The 22,138-nt window shown below is 34.5% G+C and overlaps 29 non-coding genes across 29 annotated transcripts; all 29 read left to right on the top strand.

The window, feature by feature from the left end:
• Positions 1-275: 275 nt before the first annotated feature.
• Positions 276-349, top strand: Trnan-guu (transfer RNA asparagine (anticodon GUU)). Its single transcript has one exon. It is a non-coding gene; the product is annotated as a tRNA-Asn (tRNA).
• Positions 350-790: 441 nt separating this feature from the next.
• Trnan-guu (transfer RNA asparagine (anticodon GUU)) lies at positions 791-864 on the top strand. Its single transcript has one exon. It is a non-coding gene; the product is annotated as a tRNA-Asn (tRNA).
• Positions 865-1,305: 441 nt separating this feature from the next.
• Trnan-guu (transfer RNA asparagine (anticodon GUU)) lies at positions 1,306-1,379 on the top strand. Its single transcript has one exon. It is a non-coding gene; the product is annotated as a tRNA-Asn (tRNA).
• Positions 1,380-1,820: 441 nt separating this feature from the next.
• Trnan-guu (transfer RNA asparagine (anticodon GUU)) lies at positions 1,821-1,894 on the top strand. Its single transcript has one exon. It is a non-coding gene; the product is annotated as a tRNA-Asn (tRNA).
• Positions 1,895-2,335: 441 nt separating this feature from the next.
• Positions 2,336-2,409, top strand: Trnan-guu (transfer RNA asparagine (anticodon GUU)). The gene has a single exon. It is a non-coding gene; the product is annotated as a tRNA-Asn (tRNA).
• Positions 2,410-2,850: 441 nt separating this feature from the next.
• Trnan-guu (transfer RNA asparagine (anticodon GUU)) lies at positions 2,851-2,924 on the top strand. Its single transcript has one exon. It is a non-coding gene; the product is annotated as a tRNA-Asn (tRNA).
• A 441-nt stretch (positions 2,925-3,365) lies between these two features.
• Trnan-guu (transfer RNA asparagine (anticodon GUU)) lies at positions 3,366-3,439 on the top strand. Its single transcript has one exon. It is a non-coding gene; the product is annotated as a tRNA-Asn (tRNA).
• Positions 3,440-3,880: 441 nt separating this feature from the next.
• Trnan-guu (transfer RNA asparagine (anticodon GUU)) lies at positions 3,881-3,954 on the top strand. The gene has a single exon. It is a non-coding gene; the product is annotated as a tRNA-Asn (tRNA).
• A 441-nt stretch (positions 3,955-4,395) lies between these two features.
• Trnan-guu (transfer RNA asparagine (anticodon GUU)) lies at positions 4,396-4,469 on the top strand. The gene has a single exon. It is a non-coding gene; the product is annotated as a tRNA-Asn (tRNA).
• A 6,502-nt stretch (positions 4,470-10,971) lies between these two features.
• Positions 10,972-11,045, top strand: Trnan-guu (transfer RNA asparagine (anticodon GUU)). The gene has a single exon. It is a non-coding gene; the product is annotated as a tRNA-Asn (tRNA).
• Positions 11,046-11,486: 441 nt separating this feature from the next.
• Positions 11,487-11,560, top strand: Trnan-guu (transfer RNA asparagine (anticodon GUU)). Its single transcript has one exon. It is a non-coding gene; the product is annotated as a tRNA-Asn (tRNA).
• Positions 11,561-12,001: 441 nt separating this feature from the next.
• Trnan-guu (transfer RNA asparagine (anticodon GUU)) lies at positions 12,002-12,075 on the top strand. Its single transcript has one exon. It is a non-coding gene; the product is annotated as a tRNA-Asn (tRNA).
• Positions 12,076-12,516: 441 nt separating this feature from the next.
• Trnan-guu (transfer RNA asparagine (anticodon GUU)) lies at positions 12,517-12,590 on the top strand. The gene has a single exon. It is a non-coding gene; the product is annotated as a tRNA-Asn (tRNA).
• Positions 12,591-13,031: 441 nt separating this feature from the next.
• Positions 13,032-13,105, top strand: Trnan-guu (transfer RNA asparagine (anticodon GUU)). The gene has a single exon. It is a non-coding gene; the product is annotated as a tRNA-Asn (tRNA).
• Positions 13,106-13,546: 441 nt separating this feature from the next.
• Positions 13,547-13,620, top strand: Trnan-guu (transfer RNA asparagine (anticodon GUU)). The gene has a single exon. It is a non-coding gene; the product is annotated as a tRNA-Asn (tRNA).
• A 441-nt stretch (positions 13,621-14,061) lies between these two features.
• Trnan-guu (transfer RNA asparagine (anticodon GUU)) lies at positions 14,062-14,135 on the top strand. The gene has a single exon. It is a non-coding gene; the product is annotated as a tRNA-Asn (tRNA).
• Positions 14,136-14,576: 441 nt separating this feature from the next.
• On the top strand, positions 14,577-14,650 carry Trnan-guu (transfer RNA asparagine (anticodon GUU)). The gene has a single exon. It is a non-coding gene; the product is annotated as a tRNA-Asn (tRNA).
• A 441-nt stretch (positions 14,651-15,091) lies between these two features.
• On the top strand, positions 15,092-15,165 carry Trnan-guu (transfer RNA asparagine (anticodon GUU)). The gene has a single exon. It is a non-coding gene; the product is annotated as a tRNA-Asn (tRNA).
• Positions 15,166-15,606: 441 nt separating this feature from the next.
• Positions 15,607-15,680, top strand: Trnan-guu (transfer RNA asparagine (anticodon GUU)). The gene has a single exon. It is a non-coding gene; the product is annotated as a tRNA-Asn (tRNA).
• A 956-nt stretch (positions 15,681-16,636) lies between these two features.
• Positions 16,637-16,710, top strand: Trnan-guu (transfer RNA asparagine (anticodon GUU)). Its single transcript has one exon. It is a non-coding gene; the product is annotated as a tRNA-Asn (tRNA).
• Positions 16,711-17,151: 441 nt separating this feature from the next.
• Trnan-guu (transfer RNA asparagine (anticodon GUU)) lies at positions 17,152-17,225 on the top strand. The gene has a single exon. It is a non-coding gene; the product is annotated as a tRNA-Asn (tRNA).
• Positions 17,226-17,666: 441 nt separating this feature from the next.
• Trnan-guu (transfer RNA asparagine (anticodon GUU)) lies at positions 17,667-17,740 on the top strand. The gene has a single exon. It is a non-coding gene; the product is annotated as a tRNA-Asn (tRNA).
• Positions 17,741-18,181: 441 nt separating this feature from the next.
• On the top strand, positions 18,182-18,255 carry Trnan-guu (transfer RNA asparagine (anticodon GUU)). The gene has a single exon. It is a non-coding gene; the product is annotated as a tRNA-Asn (tRNA).
• Positions 18,256-19,211: 956 nt separating this feature from the next.
• Positions 19,212-19,285, top strand: Trnan-guu (transfer RNA asparagine (anticodon GUU)). The gene has a single exon. It is a non-coding gene; the product is annotated as a tRNA-Asn (tRNA).
• A 441-nt stretch (positions 19,286-19,726) lies between these two features.
• On the top strand, positions 19,727-19,800 carry Trnan-guu (transfer RNA asparagine (anticodon GUU)). The gene has a single exon. It is a non-coding gene; the product is annotated as a tRNA-Asn (tRNA).
• A 441-nt stretch (positions 19,801-20,241) lies between these two features.
• Positions 20,242-20,315, top strand: Trnan-guu (transfer RNA asparagine (anticodon GUU)). The gene has a single exon. It is a non-coding gene; the product is annotated as a tRNA-Asn (tRNA).
• Positions 20,316-20,756: 441 nt separating this feature from the next.
• Positions 20,757-20,830, top strand: Trnan-guu (transfer RNA asparagine (anticodon GUU)). Its single transcript has one exon. It is a non-coding gene; the product is annotated as a tRNA-Asn (tRNA).
• Positions 20,831-21,271: 441 nt separating this feature from the next.
• Trnan-guu (transfer RNA asparagine (anticodon GUU)) lies at positions 21,272-21,345 on the top strand. Its single transcript has one exon. It is a non-coding gene; the product is annotated as a tRNA-Asn (tRNA).
• A 441-nt stretch (positions 21,346-21,786) lies between these two features.
• On the top strand, positions 21,787-21,860 carry Trnan-guu (transfer RNA asparagine (anticodon GUU)). Its single transcript has one exon. It is a non-coding gene; the product is annotated as a tRNA-Asn (tRNA).
• Positions 21,861-22,138: the final 278 nt, after the last annotated feature.

The following is a 22,138-nucleotide window of genomic DNA, read 5'->3' as shown; positions in this document are numbered from 1 at the left end:
TATATATATATATATATATATATATATTTTGAAGCCCATCATATTGTCACAAAACTGGGGATTTTAAATGAATAATGAAAGGCTAATGAACGCAGTCGAATTTTTGAAGATCGAGTGCATTGCATGTGACAACATCAATATATGTATAAGATAGTGTAGATTAGACCGTTATAATTAATTGGTCAATATAATTCATCCTTATGGTGTATACAGTATATGACAATATGACAAGGTAAAAACATCACTACCTTAATATTCTACAGTTTGACATGCGAGTCTCTGTGGCGCAATTGGTTAGCGCGTTCGGCTGTTAACCGAAAGGTTGGTGGTTCGAGCCCACCCAGGGACGTGGCATAATTTTTGCCAGCAGAAAATAGGGTTTTATTCTCATCTTGTTACTGACAGACCTAAGGTTATCAACAAAAAGACTTATAAATGTGTAATAGTATAGCAGTTCTGGTGGAGGACTATGTTATGGATATGTTCTGTTAAGAGTTTATGCATATTTTCGATCTATTGAAAGACATTTTTATGGATATGTTCTAGTAATTGACTAGTGGTAAAACAAACTGGGGATTTTAAATGAATAATGAAAGGCTAATGAACGCAGTCGAATTTTTGAAGATCGAGTGCATTGCATGTGACAACATCAATATATGTATAAGATAGTGTAGATTAGACCGTTATAATTAATTGGTCAATATAATTCATCCTTATGGTGTATACAGTATATGACAATATGACAAGGTAAAAACATCACTACCTTAATATTCTACAGTTTGACATGCGAGTCTCTGTGGCGCAATTGGTTAGCGCGTTCGGCTGTTAACCGAAAGGTTGGTGGTTCGAGCCCACCCAGGGACGTGGCATAATTTTTGCCAGCAGAAAATAGGGTTTTATTCTCATCTTGTTGCTGACAGACCTAAGGTTATCAACAAAAAGACTTATAAATGTGTAATAGTATAGCAGTTCTGGTGGAGGACTATGTTATGGATATGTTCTGTTAAGAGTTTATGCATATTTTCGATCTATTGAAAGACATTTTTATGGATATGTTCTAGTAATTGACTAGTGGTAAAACAAACTGGGGATTTTAAATGAATAATGAAAGGCTAATGAACGCAGTCGAATTTTTGAAGATCGAGTGCATTGCATGTGACAACATCAATATATGTATAAGATAGTGTAGATTAGACCGTTATAATTAATTGGTCAATATAATTCATCCTTATGGTGTATACAGTATATGACAATATGACAAGGTAAAAACATCACTACCTTAATATTCTACAGTTTGACATGCGAGTCTCTGTGGCGCAATTGGTTAGCGCGTTCGGCTGTTAACCGAAAGGTTGGTGGTTCGAGCCCACCCAGGGACGTGGCATAATTTTTGCCAGCAGAAAATAGGGTTTTATTCTCATCTTGTTACTGACAGACCTAAGGTTATCAACAAAAAGACTTATAAATGTGTAATAGTATAGCAGTTCTGGTGGAGGACTATGTTATGGATATGTTCTGTTAAGAGTTTATGCATATTTTCGATCTATTGAAAGACATTTTTATGGATATGTTCTAGTAATTGACTAGTGGTAAAACAAACTGGGGATTTTAAATGAATAATGAAAGGCTAATGAACGCAGTCGAATTTTTGAAGATCGAGTGCATTGCATGTGACAACATCAATATATGTATAAGATAGTGTAGATTAGACCGTTATAATTAATTGGTCAATATAATTCATCCTTATGGTGTATACAGTATATGACAATATGACAAGGTAAAAACATCACTACCTTAATATTCTACAGTTTGACATGCGAGTCTCTGTGGCGCAATTGGTTAGCGCGTTCGGCTGTTAACCGAAAGGTTGGTGGTTCGAGCCCACCCAGGGACGTGGCATAATTTTTGCCAGCAGAAAATAGGGTTTTATTCTCATCTTGTTACTGACAGACCTAAGGTTATCAACAAAAAGACTTATAAATGTGTAATAGTATAGCAGTTCTGGTGGAGGACTATGTTATGGATATGTTCTGTTAAGAGTTTATGCATATTTTCGATCTATTGAAAGACATTTTTATGGATATGTTCTAGTAATTGACTAGTGGTAAAACAAACTGGGGATTTTAAATGAATAATGAAAGGCTAATGAACGCAGTCGAATTTTTGAAGATCGAGTGCATTGCATGTGACAACATCAATATATGTATAAGATAGTGTAGATTAGACCGTTATAATTAATTGGTCAATATAATTCATCCTTATGGTGTATACAGTATATGACAATATGACAAGGTAAAAACATCACTACCTTAATATTCTACAGTTTGACATGCGAGTCTCTGTGGCGCAATTGGTTAGCGCGTTCGGCTGTTAACCGAAAGGTTGGTGGTTCGAGCCCACCCAGGGACGTGGCATAATTTTTGCCAGCAGAAAATAGGGTTTTATTCTCATCTTGTTGCTGACAGACCTAAGGTTATCAACAAAAAGACTTATAAATGTGTAATAGTATAGCAGTTCTGGTGGAGGACTATGTTATGGATATGTTCTGTTAAGAGTTTATGCATATTTTCGATCTATTGAAAGACATTTTTATGGATATGTTCTAGTAATTGACTAGTGGTAAAACAAACTGGGGATTTTAAATGAATAATGAAAGGCTAATGAACGCAGTCGAATTTTTGAAGATCGAGTGCATTGCATGTGACAACATCAATATATGTATAAGATAGTGTAGATTAGACCGTTATAATTAATTGGTCAATATAATTCATCCTTATGGTGTATACAGTATATGACAATATGACAAGGTAAAAACATCACTACCTTAATATTCTACAGTTTGACATGCGAGTCTCTGTGGCGCAATTGGTTAGCGCGTTCGGCTGTTAACCGAAAGGTTGGTGGTTCGAGCCCACCCAGGGACGTGGCATAATTTTTGCCAGCAGAAAATAGGGTTTTATTCTCATCTTGTTACTGACAGACCTAAGGTTATCAACAAAAAGACTTATAAATGTGTAATAGTATAGCAGTTCTGGTGGAGGACTATGTTATGGATATGTTCTGTTAAGAGTTTATGCATATTTTCGATCTATTGAAAGACATTTTTATGGATATGTTCTAGTAATTGACTAGTGGTAAAACAAACTGGGGATTTTAAATGAATAATGAAAGGCTAATGAACGCAGTCGAATTTTTGAAGATCGAGTGCATTGCATGTGACAACATCAATATATGTATAAGATAGTGTAGATTAGACCGTTATAATTAATTGGTCAATATAATTCATCCTTATGGTGTATACAGTATATGACAATATGACAAGGTAAAAACATCACTACCTTAATATTCTACAGTTTGACATGCGAGTCTCTGTGGCGCAATTGGTTAGCGCGTTCGGCTGTTAACCGAAAGGTTGGTGGTTCGAGCCCACCCAGGGACGTGGCATAATTTTTGCCAGCAGAAAATAGGGTTTTATTCTCATCTTGTTACTGACAGACCTAAGGTTATCAACAAAAAGACTTATAAATGTGTAATAGTATAGCAGTTCTGGTGGAGGACTATGTTATGGATATGTTCTGTTAAGAGTTTATGCATATTTTCGATCTATTGAAAGACATTTTTATGGATATGTTCTAGTAATTGACTAGTGGTAAAACAAACTGGGGATTTTAAATGAATAATGAAAGGCTAATGAACGCAGTCGAATTTTTGAAGATCGAGTGCATTGCATGTGACAACATCAATATATGTATAAGATAGTGTAGATTAGACCGTTATAATTAATTGGTCAATATAATTCATCCTTATGGTGTATACAGTATATGACAATATGACAAGGTAAAAACATCACTACCTTAATATTCTACAGTTTGACATGCGAGTCTCTGTGGCGCAATTGGTTAGCGCGTTCGGCTGTTAACCGAAAGGTTGGTGGTTCGAGCCCACCCAGGGACGTGGCATAATTTTTGCCAGCAGAAAATAGGGTTTTATTCTCATCTTGTTACTGACAGACCTAAGGTTATCAACAAAAAGACTTATAAATGTGTAATAGTATAGCAGTTCTGGTGGAGGACTATGTTATGGATATGTTCTGTTAAGAGTTTATGCATATTTTCGATCTATTGAAAGACATTTTTATGGATATGTTCTAGTAATTGACTAGTGGTAAAACAAACTGGGGATTTTAAATGAATAATGAAAGGCTAATGAACGCAGTCGAATTTTTGAAGATCGAGTGCATTGCATGTGACAACATCAATATATGTATAAGATAGTGTAGATTAGACCGTTATAATTAATTGGTCAATATAATTCATCCTTATGGTGTATACAGTATATGACAATATGACAAGGTAAAAACATCACTACCTTAATATTCTACAGTTTGACATGCGAGTCTCTGTGGCGCAATTGGTTAGCGCGTTCGGCTGTTAACCGAAAGGTTGGTGGTTCGAGCCCACCCAGGGACGTGGCATAATTTTTGCCAGCAGAAAATAGGGTTTTATTCTCATCTTGTTACTGACAGACCTAAGGTTATCAACAAAAAGACTTATAAATGTGTAATAGTATAGCAGTTCTGGTGGAGGACTATGTTATGGATATGTTCTGTTAAGAGTTTATGCATATTTTCGACTTCCGGTTTTGGATTTGGATAACGAAGACGTGCCTTCTAAACCAGAGAAAAATCTGTTAAGTTTGTGTTGTGTGACTAGCCATCCGTTGATGGTTAGTCAATATTATTTCATATATTGTTTTAGTAGGACCTTTTGTGGCCATATTTTGTGCATTTTTGACACTTATTAAGACTTTCACACCTCCCTTCACCATGTCTGGTGGAAGGGGGGGATGGTCGTTCCATCAAGGAAAAAACTGTGTTAGTGGATGTAGGTGACAATCGGACTATAAAAGCTGTCGATGTCATCGCTAATGTGGAAAAAGAAGTTGGTGAGGGAACAGTCCTTGCATGTGTTCCAAAAAGTGGTAATAGTTATGAACTTACGTTGTCTGATAAAGATGCTTTAGATTTGATTGTGGATACAGGTTTTAAGGTGAAGAACTCAAATTTTAAACCCAGAGCTATTTTTTCGCGTGATAAAGTTGTCAGTTTTTTCAACGTGTCACACTATGTGCCCGACTCTGAAATACGAGAGAAATTGCAGGAGTTTGGTGTAACACTCAAGTCGCCCATTAAGCGGAAAATGTATCCTGGTACTGACGTCGCTAATGGTACACGGTATGTAGTAGTTAGATTTTCCCCTGAACGACAAAGTTTACCATATACATTGAAACTATCAACTGGTGTGAGCTCATTTGAATATATAAGAGTAGTTTATGACGAACAAAAGAGAGTCTGTACCCAGTGTTTTGAGACAAGTCATGTTTATGCAAACTGTCCGGATAATATTTGCTATAAGTGTAAACGCTTCGGACATCTAGCAAGAGCTTGTCAAACTCCACCGTGTGAAACATGTCATAAAGTGTTATCATACTGTCGGTGTGAGCCGGTTTGGAACAGGGATAGAAATGAAACAAATGAAAGTGAAACAAATAATGATAACACAGAAAATGATATAAATGCTAACAATCCAGAAAATGAAACAAATTCTGACATTCCTGAACATGAAACAAACACTGAACATCAAGAAAATGATGATATGAACGAGAATGAAGCTGAAGACGAGCACACGGATGGAGTCAATGGTGATGATGATAACATGGAGCAAAGTGATGTTGACGATGATAACACGGAGAAAAGTGACGGTGGCGATGATACCATGGAGGAAAGTGATGTTGACAATGATGACAAAGATGAACATTTCAATGAAAACGCTAAAAATGACAATGATGTTACAGATTCCAATGAACAACAAACGTCTGGTGTTGACGATGATGTTCTAGATTTGATGACTGATGCTGAACATTCAAACAAACAAGAGACAGTAATTGTTGATAATAAAATGCATAAAAAAGGGGGGTCTAGTCCATCAAAATTAGAGCCACAGCCAGTTCCTCGTGGGCCTAATTTGACTGATTCTGTTGGTAAAAATACAGGAGTTGATGAATCTAAGGTAGTTGATATTGAAATGACCGACGAGGAATTGGCTGCGAATATGAGTAAAATTAGGAGGAAGCGTTTAGTTACATCTCCAAAATTTACTTCAGATGAGCTTAAAAAATTTAGGAGGGAACCCCGGAATAAAGTATCAAGTTCAAGTTCATAGATATAAAGTTTTTTTCTTTCTTACTTTTTTGTACAGATGGTTAATATTGTATCTATAAATGCTAATGGTTTGAGGGATCAGTCAAAATTCCAAAAGTTTTGTTCTTTTTGTTCGGAAAATTATTATGATGTTGTAGCTATCCAAGAAACTTTTTGGTCAGATGATGTAGTTACTAGTTTTTCTAAGTTTTGGAATGGTAAAATATTTTACTCGTGTGCTGAAACACATAGACAAGGTGTTGCCTTTTTGATAAGTAAAAAGGTTGAACATGAAGTAAATTATATACAAAGTTTTGACGGTAGATGTGTACATATTCAATTACAACAAGATGAAAAATTAATAAATATTGTTAATTGTTATGCACCTAATTCGGTTCTTGAAAGAACTACATTTTTCGAAAACTTGAGTGGAAAATTGATAAACACAGAAAACATTATTTTGTTGGGTGATATGAACACATCTATGTCAAAACTTGACAGGTGCGGAAAAACACAACACACAGAAGACAAATCATACAAGTCAATTAATCAGTTGTGCGAAAATTTTAATATCTATGATATATGGCGAGCAAGAAATCCAACGTCACGAATATTCTCTTGGCGTCGAGTTGTACAAAATAATCTAATTCAGAGTAGATTGGATTTTATATTTATTCCAAAGTCCTTTTCTGTATTTGTGAAGAACGTTTATTATAAACATAATGCGTTCAGCGACCATTCTTTTGTAAATCTGAATATAGATTTTAGTGAAATTGAGAGAGGCCCGGGTTTATGGATATTTAATAATAAATTGTTAGATGACGAAGAGTTTGTGAATAAAATTAATAAATTAATTGAAACTGAAAAACAATGTCCTCTTTATGACGAAGAACCTTTGGTTTGGTATGATAATTTAAAATATAAAATAAAACAACTAGCAAAAGTTATTGCGCAAGATAAATCCCGTGCCGAAAAATCGGAATATTTTAAAATTCAAAGAGAATTTGAAAAAATTTCATTAGCCGTAGCTAATAATGAAATTGTTGATTTAAATAAATTTGAGGAAATTAAATTGAAATTAAAATGTCATGAAGAAAACATTTGTAAAGGCGCGATTTTGCGTTCTAAAGCCCATTGGGCAATAGATGGTGACAAGAACTCTAAATATTTTTTACAGCTTGAAAAATATAAACAAAACTGTAATGTTATAAAAGAATTAAAAAATAGTGAAAATAATATAGTCACATCTACGGAGGCAATTCTTGATGAAGTTCATAAATTTTATAAAGATTTATACTCTTGTACATCAATAAACAAAGATAAAGCAAATGAAATTTTAAATTTTATTTCGGAAAAAGTTTCTGAAGATGATATGGAAAATTTAGAAGCGGAATTTAGTTTGGATGACATAAAAGCCGCTTTATTTAGTATGTCTAAAAATAAATCTCCGGGTCCCGATGGACTAACTGTTGAATTCTTTTGTCATTTTTTCCATTCGTTCGGAGAAATATTTTTAAAAATTTTTAAAGCCATTGAAGATGAAAAACTTATGACAAGATCTATGCGACACGGCATAATTACTTTAGTCTATAAAAATAAAGGGGACAAAAATATGTTAAAAAACTTTAGACCCATTTCATTATTATGTGTGGATTATAAAATAATGGCTAGAATAATGTCCAACAGACTAAAATTTGTTTTGCCGAAATTGATTTCTATTTATCAAACGTGTTGTATTCCTGGACGAGATATTGCAGATACAACTGCAAGCATTCGAGATTTAATTGAAATTATTGAAAACGATGATTTAGAAGCTTTTCTTATAAAAGTTGACCAGGAAAAGGCTTTTGACAAAGTTGATCATGATTATTTATATTTAGTTTTAGAAAAATTTGGCTTTGGTCCAAAATTCATTCAGTGGATAAAAATATTTTATAAAAATGTAAACAGTAGCGTAAAATGTAATGGCTTTTTAACAAAATATGTTAAACTAAATAATTCAATAAAACAAGGATGTCCCGTTTCTGCTCTCCTTTACGTTTTAGTTGCGGAACCATTAGGGCAGGCCATAATAAAGAATAAAAATATTAAAGGTGTAGTTATTCCGAATTCAAATAAAGAGGCAAAAATTTTTCAACATGCAGATGATACGAATATTTTTACTGCCGACAAAAATTCTATAAAAGAAACATTTAAAATTTTGAATCTATATAGTGAGGCGTCAGGTGCTAAAATTAATAAACAAAAATCTGAAATTTTATGCTTAGGTTCTGGTAGCATAAATGATCAAGAACTAAATACATTGCAAATTCAACGTTGTGAAACTGTAACTAAAGTCCTAGGTATTTATGTTGGTAAAGATAAACAGTTATGCGAATTATTGAATTGGAAAGATAAAATTAAAAAAATAAAAACAATTTTATTTTTTTGGAATAAAAGAGATCTAACACTACCTGGTAGAGCAGTTGTTCTTACTTCACTTATAATGTCTAGATTTTATTATACTTTAACAGTATGTCCGCTACCAGAAAACGTAAAAAACGAAATTCGATTAATAGTTTTAAAATTTCTTTGGCAACATAAATCTCACCTTGTAAAGTATCAAACAATAATTGGCCAAAAATTAGCAGGAGGTTTAAATATTCCAGATATTTTTCTAAAAATGCAAGCTTTTAGATTAAAATTCCTTAGAAAATATCTTGACCCGAATTGCCAATCAATTTGGAAAAGTGCGCTTGATTATTTCATAAATAAAATTGAAAATATGGATTTAAAACAAAATATTGTGTTCACGTATTTAAATTCCAAACATCTAAAACACTTACCACTTTATTATCAAGAAATGCTTAATGCTTATTATAGGATAAAATCCAAACTAAAATTTGAAATTGAAATTCAACATGTGTACGATAATCCTATTTTTTGTAATCCAAATATAAAGCTAAACGGTAAAATGCTTCTTTTCGAAAAATTCATTCACTCAGGTTTGATCCAGATAAAAGACATCTGTTATGAATTTATTCCCGGTTTTTTTACTTCCGGTTCGATTGTAGAAATAATCCAACAAAATTTTCCTGACGAAAAACCACACGAAATAAAAATTGCATACGACAAGATTTTAAGATGTATTCCTGAAACGTGGAAAATTTTACTGAAATCCATAAACCCGTTAAATACCGAGAGTATTCCGAAATTACGTATTTGTCTAGAAAACGACAGAGAAGTTCCTTTTCTAGGGGCAGTTACAAATTTTTTTTACAAACTCTTACTGTCAGAAATGTTTGAAACGCCCACAGCTGAAAAGCATTGGGAGGAGAAATATCCGTCGATCAATTTTACTAAATTATATTCAGTAACCAATCAGAATGGTCTATCTCCTGACTGTCGTTGTCTGAACTACAGGATTGTACACAGGGCTATTTTTACCTTAGAAAAGTTGTTTAAATTTGGTCAAGTGGACAACGACACATGCAAAGCGTGCGGCCTATATACAGAAAACTTGTTACACCTGTTTGCCTTGTGTCCGAAGTTGACCCCGATACATAACTTTCTGAAAGATATGTTACACAACATTTTTATTGATTATCCCCCTGATGTTGTGAATTTGATAAATTATGAGGAACTGATGATATTTGGGTACCTTGGTCGTTCAAAGATTGTGAACACATATTTTTTGAACTTTTTCCTGAGTGTAGCTAGATTATGCATCTTCAAAACACGCAATCTTAAAGTGTTTCATGATAAAGATATAGATACAGTGAGACTATTCAAATTTACAATTAGAAAATATATAGAATATGCATACACTTATCACAAAATAAAACACCAACAACAGATCTTCGATAAATATTTTTTACGCAATAATTCCTTACTGCGTATTGAAAACGACAAAATAATTTTATTTTTTTAAACACATGAAATCCATATCAAACTGATTACAATTGTAATCTAGTTGTTTCTGAATATTTTATTTTGAATCTTAAACAGAACAATACAATTTTAAAAAAAAAGAAAGGTTGTCCGTCAAATGAATGAACAAAGGGTGTGTTTGACTTTTGCAAAAACATATTAGAGTTATCTCTCTTTGGGTATACAGTGAATCATTAATTGTTTTATAAACACAAATTTGTCTTTTAAAAAATATATCTAGATGGAAATCAATACTAACAAAAAGGTTAATACTAACAACTCTGTACATACCAAAGATGGCACCAAAGAGGTTTGTCTCTTGGTGTTTTTATGTAAATAGTTAATAAATAATTTTAATGATAAAAAAAAAGCGCGTTCGGCTGTTAACCGAAAGGTTGGTGGTTCGAGCCCACCCAGGGACGTGGCATAATTTTTGCCAGCAGAAAATAGGGTTTTATTCTCATCTTGTTACTGACAGACCTAAGGTTATCAACAAAAAGACTTATAAATGTGTAATAGTATAGCAGTTCTGGTGGAGGACTATGTTATGGATATGTTCTGTTAAGAGTTTATGCATATTTTCGATCTATTGAAAGACATTTTTATGGATATGTTCTAGTAATTGACTAGTGGTAAAACAAACTGGGGATTTTAAATGAATAATGAAAGGCTAATGAACGCAGTCGAATTTTTGAAGATCGAGTGCATTGCATGTGACAACATCAATATATGTATAAGATAGTGTAGATTAGACCGTTATAATTAATTGGTCAATATAATTCATCCTTATGGTGTATACAGTATATGACAATATGACAAGGTAAAAACATCACTACCTTAATATTCTACAGTTTGACATGCGAGTCTCTGTGGCGCAATTGGTTAGCGCGTTCGGCTGTTAACCGAAAGGTTGGTGGTTCGAGCCCACCCAGGGACGTGGCATAATTTTTGCCAGCAGAAAATAGGGTTTTATTCTCATCTTGTTACTGACAGACCTAAGGTTATCAACAAAAAGACTTATAAATGTGTAATAGTATAGCAGTTCTGGTGGAGGACTATGTTATGGATATGTTCTGTTAAGAGTTTATGCATATTTTCGATCTATTGAAAGACATTTTTATGGATATGTTCTAGTAATTGACTAGTGGTAAAACAAACTGGGGATTTTAAATGAATAATGAAAGGCTAATGAACGCAGTCGAATTTTTGAAGATCGAGTGCATTGCATGTGACAACATCAATATATGTATAAGATAGTGTAGATTAGACCGTTATAATTAATTGGTCAATATAATTCATCCTTATGGTGTATACAGTATATGACAATATGACAAGGTAAAAACATCACTACCTTAATATTCTACAGTTTGACATGCGAGTCTCTGTGGCGCAATTGGTTAGCGCGTTCGGCTGTTAACCGAAAGGTTGGTGGTTCGAGCCCACCCAGGGACGTGGCATAATTTTTGCCAGCAGAAAATAGGGTTTTATTCTCATCTTGTTACTGACAGACCTAAGGTTATCAACAAAAAGACTTATAAATGTGTAATAGTATAGCAGTTCTGGTGGAGGACTATGTTATGGATATGTTCTGTTAAGAGTTTATGCATATTTTCGATCTATTGAAAGACATTTTTATGGATATGTTCTAGTAATTGACTAGTGGTAAAACAAACTGGGGATTTTAAATGAATAATGAAAGGCTAATGAACGCAGTCGAATTTTTGAAGATCGAGTGCATTGCATGTGACAACATCAATATATGTATAAGATAGTGTAGATTAGACCGTTATAATTAATTGGTCAATATAATTCATCCTTATGGTGTATACAGTATATGACAATATGACAAGGTAAAAACATCACTACCTTAATATTCTACAGTTTGACATGCGAGTCTCTGTGGCGCAATTGGTTAGCGCGTTCGGCTGTTAACCGAAAGGTTGGTGGTTCGAGCCCACCCAGGGACGTGGCATAATTTTTGCCAGCAGAAAATAGGGTTTTATTCTCATCTTGTTACTGACAGACCTAAGGTTATCAACAAAAAGACTTATAAATGTGTAATAGTATAGCAGTTCTGGTGGAGGACTATGTTATGGATATGTTCTGTTAAGAGTTTATGCATATTTTCGATCTATTGAAAGACATTTTTATGGATATGTTCTAGTAATTGACTAGTGGTAAAACAAACTGGGGATTTTAAATGAATAATGAAAGGCTAATGAACGCAGTCGAATTTTTGAAGATCGAGTGCATTGCATGTGACAACATCAATATATGTATAAGATAGTGTAGATTAGACCGTTATAATTAATTGGTCAATATAATTCATCCTTATGGTGTATACAGTATATGACAATATGACAAGGTAAAAACATCACTACCTTAATATTCTACAGTTTGACATGCGAGTCTCTGTGGCGCAATTGGTTAGCGCGTTCGGCTGTTAACCGAAAGGTTGGTGGTTCGAGCCCACCCAGGGACGTGGCATAATTTTTGCCAGCAGAAAATAGGGTTTTATTCTCATCTTGTTACTGACAGACCTAAGGTTATCAACAAAAAGACTTATAAATGTGTAATAGTATAGCAGTTCTGGTGGAGGACTATGTTATGGATATGTTCTGTTAAGAGTTTATGCATATTTTCGATCTATTGAAAGACATTTTTATGGATATGTTCTAGTAATTGACTAGTGGTAAAACAAACTGGGGATTTTAAATGAATAATGAAAGGCTAATGAACGCAGTCGAATTTTTGAAGATCGAGTGCATTGCATGTGACAACATCAATATATGTATAAGATAGTGTAGATTAGACCGTTATAATTAATTGGTCAATATAATTCATCCTTATGGTGTATACAGTATATGACAATATGACAAGGTAAAAACATCACTACCTTAATATTCTACAGTTTGACATGCGAGTCTCTGTGGCGCAATTGGTTAGCGCGTTCGGCTGTTAACCGAAAGGTTGGTGGTTCGAGCCCACCCAGGGACGTGGCATAATTTTTGCCAGCAGAAAATAGGGTTTTATTCTCATCTTGTTACTGACAGACCTAAGGTTATCAACAAAAAGACTTATAAATGTGTAATAGTATAGCAGTTCTGGTGGAGGACTATGTTATGGATATGTTCTGTTAAGAGTTTATGCATATTTTCGATCTATTGAAAGACATTTTTATGGATATGTTCTAGTAATTGACTAGTGGTAAAACAAACTGGGGATTTTAAATGAATAATGAAAGGCTAATGAACGCAGTCGAATTTTTGAAGATCGAGTGCATTGCATGTGACAACATCAATATATGTATAAGATAGTGTAGATTAGACCGTTATAATTAATTGGTCAATATAATTCATCCTTATGGTGTATACAGTATATGACAATATGACAAGGTAAAAACATCACTACCTTAATATTCTACAGTTTGACATGCGAGTCTCTGTGGCGCAATTGGTTAGCGCGTTCGGCTGTTAACCGAAAGGTTGGTGGTTCGAGCCCACCCAGGGACGTGGCATAATTTTTGCCAGCAGAAAATAGGGTTTTATTCTCATCTTGTTACTGACAGACCTAAGGTTATCAACAAAAAGACTTATAAATGTGTAATAGTATAGCAGTTCTGGTGGAGGACTATGTTATGGATATGTTCTGTTAAGAGTTTATGCATATTTTCGATCTATTGAAAGACATTTTTATGGATATGTTCTAGTAATTGACTAGTGGTAAAACAAACTGGGGATTTTAAATGAATAATGAAAGGCTAATGAACGCAGTCGAATTTTTGAAGATCGAGTGCATTGCATGTGACAACATCAATATATGTATAAGATAGTGTAGATTAGACCGTTATAATTAATTGGTCAATATAATTCATCCTTATGGTGTATACAGTATATGACAATATGACAAGGTAAAAACATCACTACCTTAATATTCTACAGTTTGACATGCGAGTCTCTGTGGCGCAATTGGTTAGCGCGTTCGGCTGTTAACCGAAAGGTTGGTGGTTCGAGCCCACCCAGGGACGTGGCATAATTTTTGCCAGCAGAAAATAGGGTTTTATTCTCATCTTGTTACTGACAGACCTAAGGTTATCAACAAAAAGACTTATAAATGTGTAATAGTATAGCAGTTCTGGTGGAGGACTATGTTATGGATATGTTCTGTTAAGAGTTTATGCATATTTTCGATCTATTGAAAGACATTTTTATGGATATGTTCTAGTAATTGACTAGTGGTAAAACAAACTGGGGATTTTAAATGAATAATGAAAGGCTAATGAACGCAGTCGAATTTTTGAAGATCGAGTGCATTGCATGTGACAACATCAATATATGTATAAGATAGTGTAGATTAGACCGTTATAATTAATTGGTCAATATAATTCATCCTTATGGTGTATGCAGTATATGACAATATGACAAGGTAAAAACATCACTACCTTAATATTCTACAGTTTGACATGCGAGTCTCTGTGGCGCAATTGGTTAGCGCGTTCGGCTGTTAACCGAAAGGTTGGTGGTTCGAGCCCACCCAGGGACGTGGCATAATTTTTGCCAGCAGAAAATAGGGTTTTATTCTCATCTTGTTACTGACAGACCTAAGGTTATCAACAAAAAGACTTATAAATGTGTAATAGTATAGCAGTTCTGGTGGAGGACTATGTTATGGATATGTTCTGTTAAGAGTTTATGCATATTTTCGATCTATTGAAAGACATTTTTATGGATATGTTCTAGTAATTGACTAGTGGTAAAACAAACTGGGGATTTTAAATGAATAATGAAAGGCTAATGAACGCAGTCGAATTTTTGAAGATCGAGTGCATTGCATGTGACAACATCAATATATGTATAAGATAGTGTAGATTAGACCGTTATAATTAATTGGTCAATATAATTCATCCTTATGGTGTATGCAGTATATGACAATATGACAAGGTAAAAACATCACTACCTTAATATTCTACAGTTTGACATGCGAGTCTCTGTGGCGCAATTGGTTAGCGCGTTCGGCTGTTAACCGAAAGGTTGGTGGTTCGAGCCCACCCAGGGACGTGGCATAATTTTTGCCAGCAGAAAATAGGGTTTTATTCTCATCTTGTTACTGACAGACCTAAGGTTATCAACAAAAAGACTTATAAATGTGTAATAGTATAGCAGTTCTGGTGGAGGACTATGTTATGGATATGTTCTGTTAAGAGTTTATGCATATTTTCGATCTATTGAAAGACATTTTTATGGATATGTTCTAGTAATTGACTAGTGGTAAAACAAACTGGGGATTTTAAATGAATAATGAAAGGCTAATGAACGCAGTCGAATTTTTGAAGATCGAGTGCATTGCATGTGACAACATCAATATATGTATAAGATAGTGTAGATTAGACCGTTATAATTAATTGGTCAATATAATTCATCCTTATGGTGTATACAGTATATGACAATATGACAAGGTAAAAACATCACTACCTTAATATTCTACAGTTTGACATGCGAGTCTCTGTGGCGCAATTGGTTAGCGCGTTCGGCTGTTAACCGAAAGGTTGGTGGTTCGAGCCCACCCAGGGACGTGGCATAATTTTTGCCAGCAGAAAATAGGGTTTTATTCTCATCTTGTTACTGACAGACCTAAGGTTATCAACAAAAAGACTTATAAATGTGTAATAGTATAGCAGTTCTGGTGGAGGACTATGTTATGGATATGTTCTGTTAAGAGTTTATGCATATTTTCGATCTATTGAAAGACATTTTTATGGATATGTTCTAGTAATTGACTAGTGGTAAAACAAACTGGGGGTTTTAAATGAATAATGAAAGGCTAATGAACGCAGTCGAATTTTTGAAGATCGAGTGCATTGCATGTGACAACATCAATATATGTATAAGATAGTGTAGATTAGACCGTTATAATTAATTGGTCAATATAATTCATCCTTATGGTGTATACAGTATATGACAATATGACAAGGTAAAAACATCACTACCTTAATATTCTACAGTTTGACATGCGAGTCTCTGTGGCGCAATTGGTTAGCGCGTTTGGCTGTTAACCGAAAGGTTGGTGGTTCGAGCCCACCCAGGGACGTGGCATAATTTTTGCCAGCAGAAAATAGGGTTTTATTCTCATCTTGTTACTGACAGACCTAAGGTTATCAACAAAAAGACTTATAAATGTGTAATAGTATAGCAGTTCTGGTGGAGGACTATGTTATGGATATGTTCTGTTAAGAGTTTATCCATATTTTCGATCTATTGAAAGACATTTTTATGGATATGTTCTAGTAATTGACTAGTGGTAAAACAAACTGGGGATTTTAAATGAATAATGAAAGGCTAATGAACGCAGTCGAATTTTTGAAGATCGAGTGCATTGCATGTGACAACATCAATATATGTATAAGATAGTGTAGATTAGACCGTTATAATTAATTGGTCAATATAATTCATCCTTATGGTGTATACAGTATATGACAATATGACAAGGTAAAAACATCACTACCTTAATATTCTACAGTTTGACATGCGAGTCTCTGTGGCGCAATTGGTTAGCGCGTTCGGCTGTTAACCGAAAGGTTGGTGGTTCGAGCCCACCCAGGGACGTGGCATAATTTTTGCCAGCAGAAAATAGGGTTTTATTCGCATCTTGTTACTGACAGACCTAAGGTTATCAACAAAAAGACTTATAAATGTGTAATAGTATAGCAGTTCTGGTGGAGGACTATGTTATGGATATGTTCTGTTAAGAGTTTATGCATATTTTCGATCTATTGAAAGACATTTTTATGGATATGTTCTAGTAATTGACTAGTGGTAAAACAAACTGGGGATTTTAAATGAATAATGAAAGGCTAATGAACGCAGTCGAATTTTTGAAGATCGAGTGCATTGCATGTGACAACATCAATATATGTATAAGATAGTGTAGATTAGACCGTTATAATTAATTGGTCAATATAATTCATCCTTATGGTGTATACAGTATATGACAATATGACAAGGTAAAAACATCACTACCTTAATATTCTACAGTTTGACATGCGAGTCTCTGTGGCGCAATTGGTTAGCGCGTTCGGCTGTTAACCGAAAGGTTGGTGGTTCGAGCCCACCCAGGGACGTGGCATAATTTTTGCCAGCAGAAAATAGGGTTTTATTCTCATCTTGTTACTGACAGACCTAAGGTTATCAACAAAAAGACTTATAAATGTGTAATAGTATAGCAGTTCTGGTGGAGGACTATGTTATGGATATGTTCTGTTAAGAGTTTATGCATATTTTCGATCTATTGAAAGACATTTTTATGGATATGTTCTAGTAATTGACTAGTGGTAAAACAAACTGGGGATTTTAAATGAATAATGAAAGGCTAATGAACGCAGTCGAATTTTTGAAGATCGAGTGCATTGCATGTGACAACATCAATATATGTATAAGATAGTGTAGATTAGACCGTTATAATTAATTGGTCAATATAATTCATCCTTATGGTGTATACAGTATATGACAATATGACAAGGTAAAAACATCACTACCTTAATATTCTACAGTTTGACATGCGAGTCTCTGTGGCGCAATTGGTTAGCGCGTTCGGCTGTTAACCGAAAGGTTGGTGGTTCGAGCCCACCCAGGGACGTGGCATAATTTTTGCCAGCAGAAAATAGGGTTTTATTCTCATCTTGTTACTGACAGACCTAAGGTTATCAACAAAAAGACTTATAAATGTGTAATAGTATAGCAGTTCTGGTGGAGGACTATGTTATGGATATGTTCTGTTAAGAGTTTATGCATATTTTCGATCTATTGAAAGACATTTTTATGGATATGTTCTAGTAATTGACTAGTGGTAAAACAAACTGGGGATTTTAAATGAATAATGAAAGGCTAATGAACGCAGTCGAATTTTTGAAGATCGAGTGCATTGCATGTGACAACATCAATATATGTATAAGATAGTGTAGATTAGACCGTTATAATTAATTGGTCAATATAATTCATCCTTATGGTGTATACAGTATATGACAATATGACAAGGTAAAAACATCACTACCTTAATATTCTACAGTTTGACATGCGAGTCTCTGTGGCGCAATTGGTTAGCGCGTTCGGCTGTTAACCGAAAGGTTGGTGGTTCGAGCCCACCCAGGGACGTGGCATAATTTTTGCCAGCAGAAAATAGGGTTTTATTCTCATCTTGTTACTGACAGACCTAAGGTTATCAACAAAAAGACTTATAAATGTGTAATAGTATAGCAGTTCTGGTGGAGGACTATGTTATGGATATGTTCTGTTAAGAGTTTATGCATATTTTCGATCTATTGAAAGACATTTTTATGGATATGTTCTAGTAATTGACTAGTGGTAAAACAAACTGGGGATTTTAAATGAATAATGAAAGGCTAATGAACGCAGTCGAATTTTTGAAGATCGAGTGCATTGCATGTGACAACATCAATATATGTATAAGATAGTGTAGATTAGACCGTTATAATTAATTGGTCAATATAATTCATCCTTATGGTGTATACAGTATATGACAATATGACAAGGTAAAAACATCACTACCTTAATATTCTACAGTTTGACATGCGAGTCTCTGTGGCGCAATTGGTTAGCGCGTTCGGCTGTTAACCGAAAGGTTGGTGGTTCGAGCCCACCGAGGGACGTGGCATAATTTTTGCCAGCAGAAAATAGGGTTTTATTCGCATCTTGTTACTGACAGACCTAAGGTTATCAACAAAAAGACTTATAAATGTGTAATAGTATAGCAGTTCTGGTGGAGGACTATGTTATGGATATGTTCTGTTAAGAGTTTATGCATATTTTCGATCTATTGAAAGACATTTTTATGGATATGTTCTAGTAATTGACTAGTGGTAAAACAAACTGGGGATTTTAAATGAATAATGAAAGGCTAATGAACGCAGTCGAATTTTTGAAGATCGAGTGCATTGCATGTGACAACATCAATATATGTATAAGATAGTGTAGATTAGACCGTTATAATTAATTGGTCAATATAATTCATCCTTATGGTGTATACAGTATATGACAATATGACAAGGTAAAAACATCACTACCTTAATATTCTACAGTTTGACATGCGAGTCTCTGTGGCGCAATTGGTTAGCGCGTTCGGCTGTTAACCGAAAGGTTGGTGGTTCGAGCCCACCCAGGGACGTGGCATAATTTTTGCCAGCAGAAAATAGGGTTTTATTCTCATCTTGTTACTGACAGACCTAAGGTTATCAACAAAAAGACTTATAAATGTGTAATAGTATAGCAGTTCTGGTGGAGGACTATGTTATGGATATGTTCTGTTAAGAGTTTATGCATATTTTCGATCTATTGAAAGACATTTTTATGGATATGTTCTAGTAATTGACTAGTGGTAAAACAAACTGGGGATTTTAAATGAATAATGAAAGGCTAATGAACGCAGTCGAATTTTTGAAGATCGAGTGCATTGCATGTGACAACATCAATATATGTATAAGATAGTGTAGATTAGACCGTTATAATTAATTGGTCAATATAATTCATCCTTATGGTGTATGCAGTATATGACAATATGACAAGGTAAAAACATCACTACCTTAATATTCTACAGTTTGACATGCGAGTCTCTGTGGCGCAATTGGTTAGCGCGTTCGGCTGTTAACCGAAAGGTTGGTGGTTCGAGCCCACCCAGGGACGTGGCATAATTTTTGCCAGCAGAAAATAGGGTTTTATTCTCATCTTGTTACTGACAGACCTAAGGTTATCAACAAAAAGACTTATAAATGTGTAATAGTATAGCAGTTCTGGTGGAGGACTATGTTATGGATATGTTCTGTTAAGAGTTTATGCATATTTTCGATCTATTGAAAGACATTTTTATGGATATGTTCTAGTAATTGACTAGTGGTAAAACAAACTGGGGATTTTAAATGAATAATGAAAGGCTAATGAACGCAGTCGAATTTTTGAAGATCGAGTGCATTGCATGTGACAACATCAATATATGTATAAGATAGTGTAGATTAGACCGTTATAATTAATTGGTCAATATAATTCATCCTTATGGTGTATACAGTATATGACAATATGACAAGGTAAAAACATCACTACCTTAATATTCTACAGTTTGACATGCGAGTCTCTGTGGCGCAATTGGTTAGCGCGTTCGGCTGTTAACCGAAAGGTTGGTGGTTCGAGCCCACCCAGGGACGTGGCATAATTTTTGCCAGCAGAAAATAGGGTTTTATTCGCATCTTGTTACTGACAGACCTAAGGTTATCAACAAAAAGACTTATAAATGTGTAATAGTATAGCAGTTCTGGTGGAGGACTATGTTATGGATATGTTCTGTTAAGAGTTTATGCATATTTTCGATCTATTGAAAGACATTTTTATGGATATGTTCTAGTAATTGACTAGTGGTAAAACAAACTGGGGATTTTAAATGAATAATGAAAGGCTAATGAACGCAGTCGAATTTTTGAAGATCGAGTGCATTGCATGTGACAACATCAATATATGTATAAGATAGTGTAGATTAGACCGTTATAATTAATTGGTCAATATAATTCATCCTTATGGTGTATACAGTATATGACAATATGACAAGGTAAAAACATCACTACCTTAATATTCTACAGTTTGACATGCGAGTCTCTGTGGCGCAATTGGTTAGCGCGTTCGGCTGTTAACCGAAAGGTTGGTGGTTCGAGCCCACCCAGGGACGTGGCATAATTTTTGCCAGCAGAAAATAGGGTTTTATTCTCATCTTGTTACTGACAGACCTAAGGTTATCAACAAAAAGACTTATAAATGTGTAATAGTATAGCAGTTCTGGTGGAGGACTATGTTATGGATATGTTCTGTTAAGAGTTTATGCATATTTTCGATCTATTGAAAGACATTTTTATGGATATGTTCTAGTAATTGACTAGTGGTAAAACAAACTGGGGATTTTAAATGAATAATGAAAGGCTAATGAACGCAGTCGAATTTTTGAAGATCGAGTGCATTGCATGTGACAACATCAATATATGTATAAGATAGTGTAGATTAGACCGTTATAATTAATTGGTCAATATAATTCATCCTTATGGTGTATGCAGTATATGACAATATGACAAGGTAAAAACATCACTACCTTAATATTCTACAGTTTGACATGCGAGTCTCTGTGGCGCAATTGGTTAGCGCGTTCGGCTGTTAACCGAAAGGTTGGTGGTTCGAGCCCACCCAGGGACGTGGCATAATTTTTGCCAGCAGAAAATAGGGTTTTATTCTCATCTTGTTACTGACAGACCTAAGGTTATCAACAAAAAGACTTATAAATGTGTAATAGTATAGCAGTTCTGGTGGAGGACTATGTTATGGATATGTTCTGTTAAGAGTTTATGCATATTTTCGATCTATTGAAAGACATTTTTATGGATATGTTCTAGTAATTGACTAGTGGTAAAACAAACTGGGGATTTTAAATGAATAATGAAAGGCTAATGAACGCAGTCGAATTTTTGAAGATCGAGTGCATTGCATGTGACAACATCAATATATGTATAAGATAGTGTAGATTAGACCGTTATAATTAATTGGTCAATATAATTCATCCTTATGGTGTATGCAGTATATGACAATATGACAAGGTAAAAACATCACTACCTTAATATTCTACAGTTTGACATGCGAGTCTCTGTGGCGCAATTGGTTAGCGCGTTCGGCTGTTAACCGAAAGGTTGGTGGTTCGAGCCCACCCAGGGACGTGGCATAATTTTTGCCAGCAGAAAATAGGGTTTTATTCTCATCTTGTTACTGACAGACCTAAGGTTATCAACAAAAAGACTTATAAATGTGTAATAGTATAGCAGTTCTGGTGGAGGACTATGTTATGGATATGTTCTGTTAAGAGTTTATGCATATTTTCGATCTATTGAAAGACATTTTTATGGATATGTTCTAGTAATTGACTAGTGGTAAAACAAACTGGGGATTTTAAATGAATAATGAAAGGCTAATGAACGCAGTCGAATTTTTGAAGATC

This window comes from Mytilus californianus, unplaced genomic scaffold (genome assembly GCF_021869535.1).
Source record: "Mytilus californianus isolate M0D057914Y unplaced genomic scaffold, xbMytCali1.0.p SCAF_1, whole genome shotgun sequence".
NCBI classification, from domain to species: domain Eukaryota; kingdom Metazoa; phylum Mollusca; class Bivalvia; order Mytilida; family Mytilidae; genus Mytilus; species Mytilus californianus.
The sequence above is the reverse complement of the archived record's forward strand: the minus strand, read 5'-3'. Positions and strand labels throughout refer to the sequence as shown.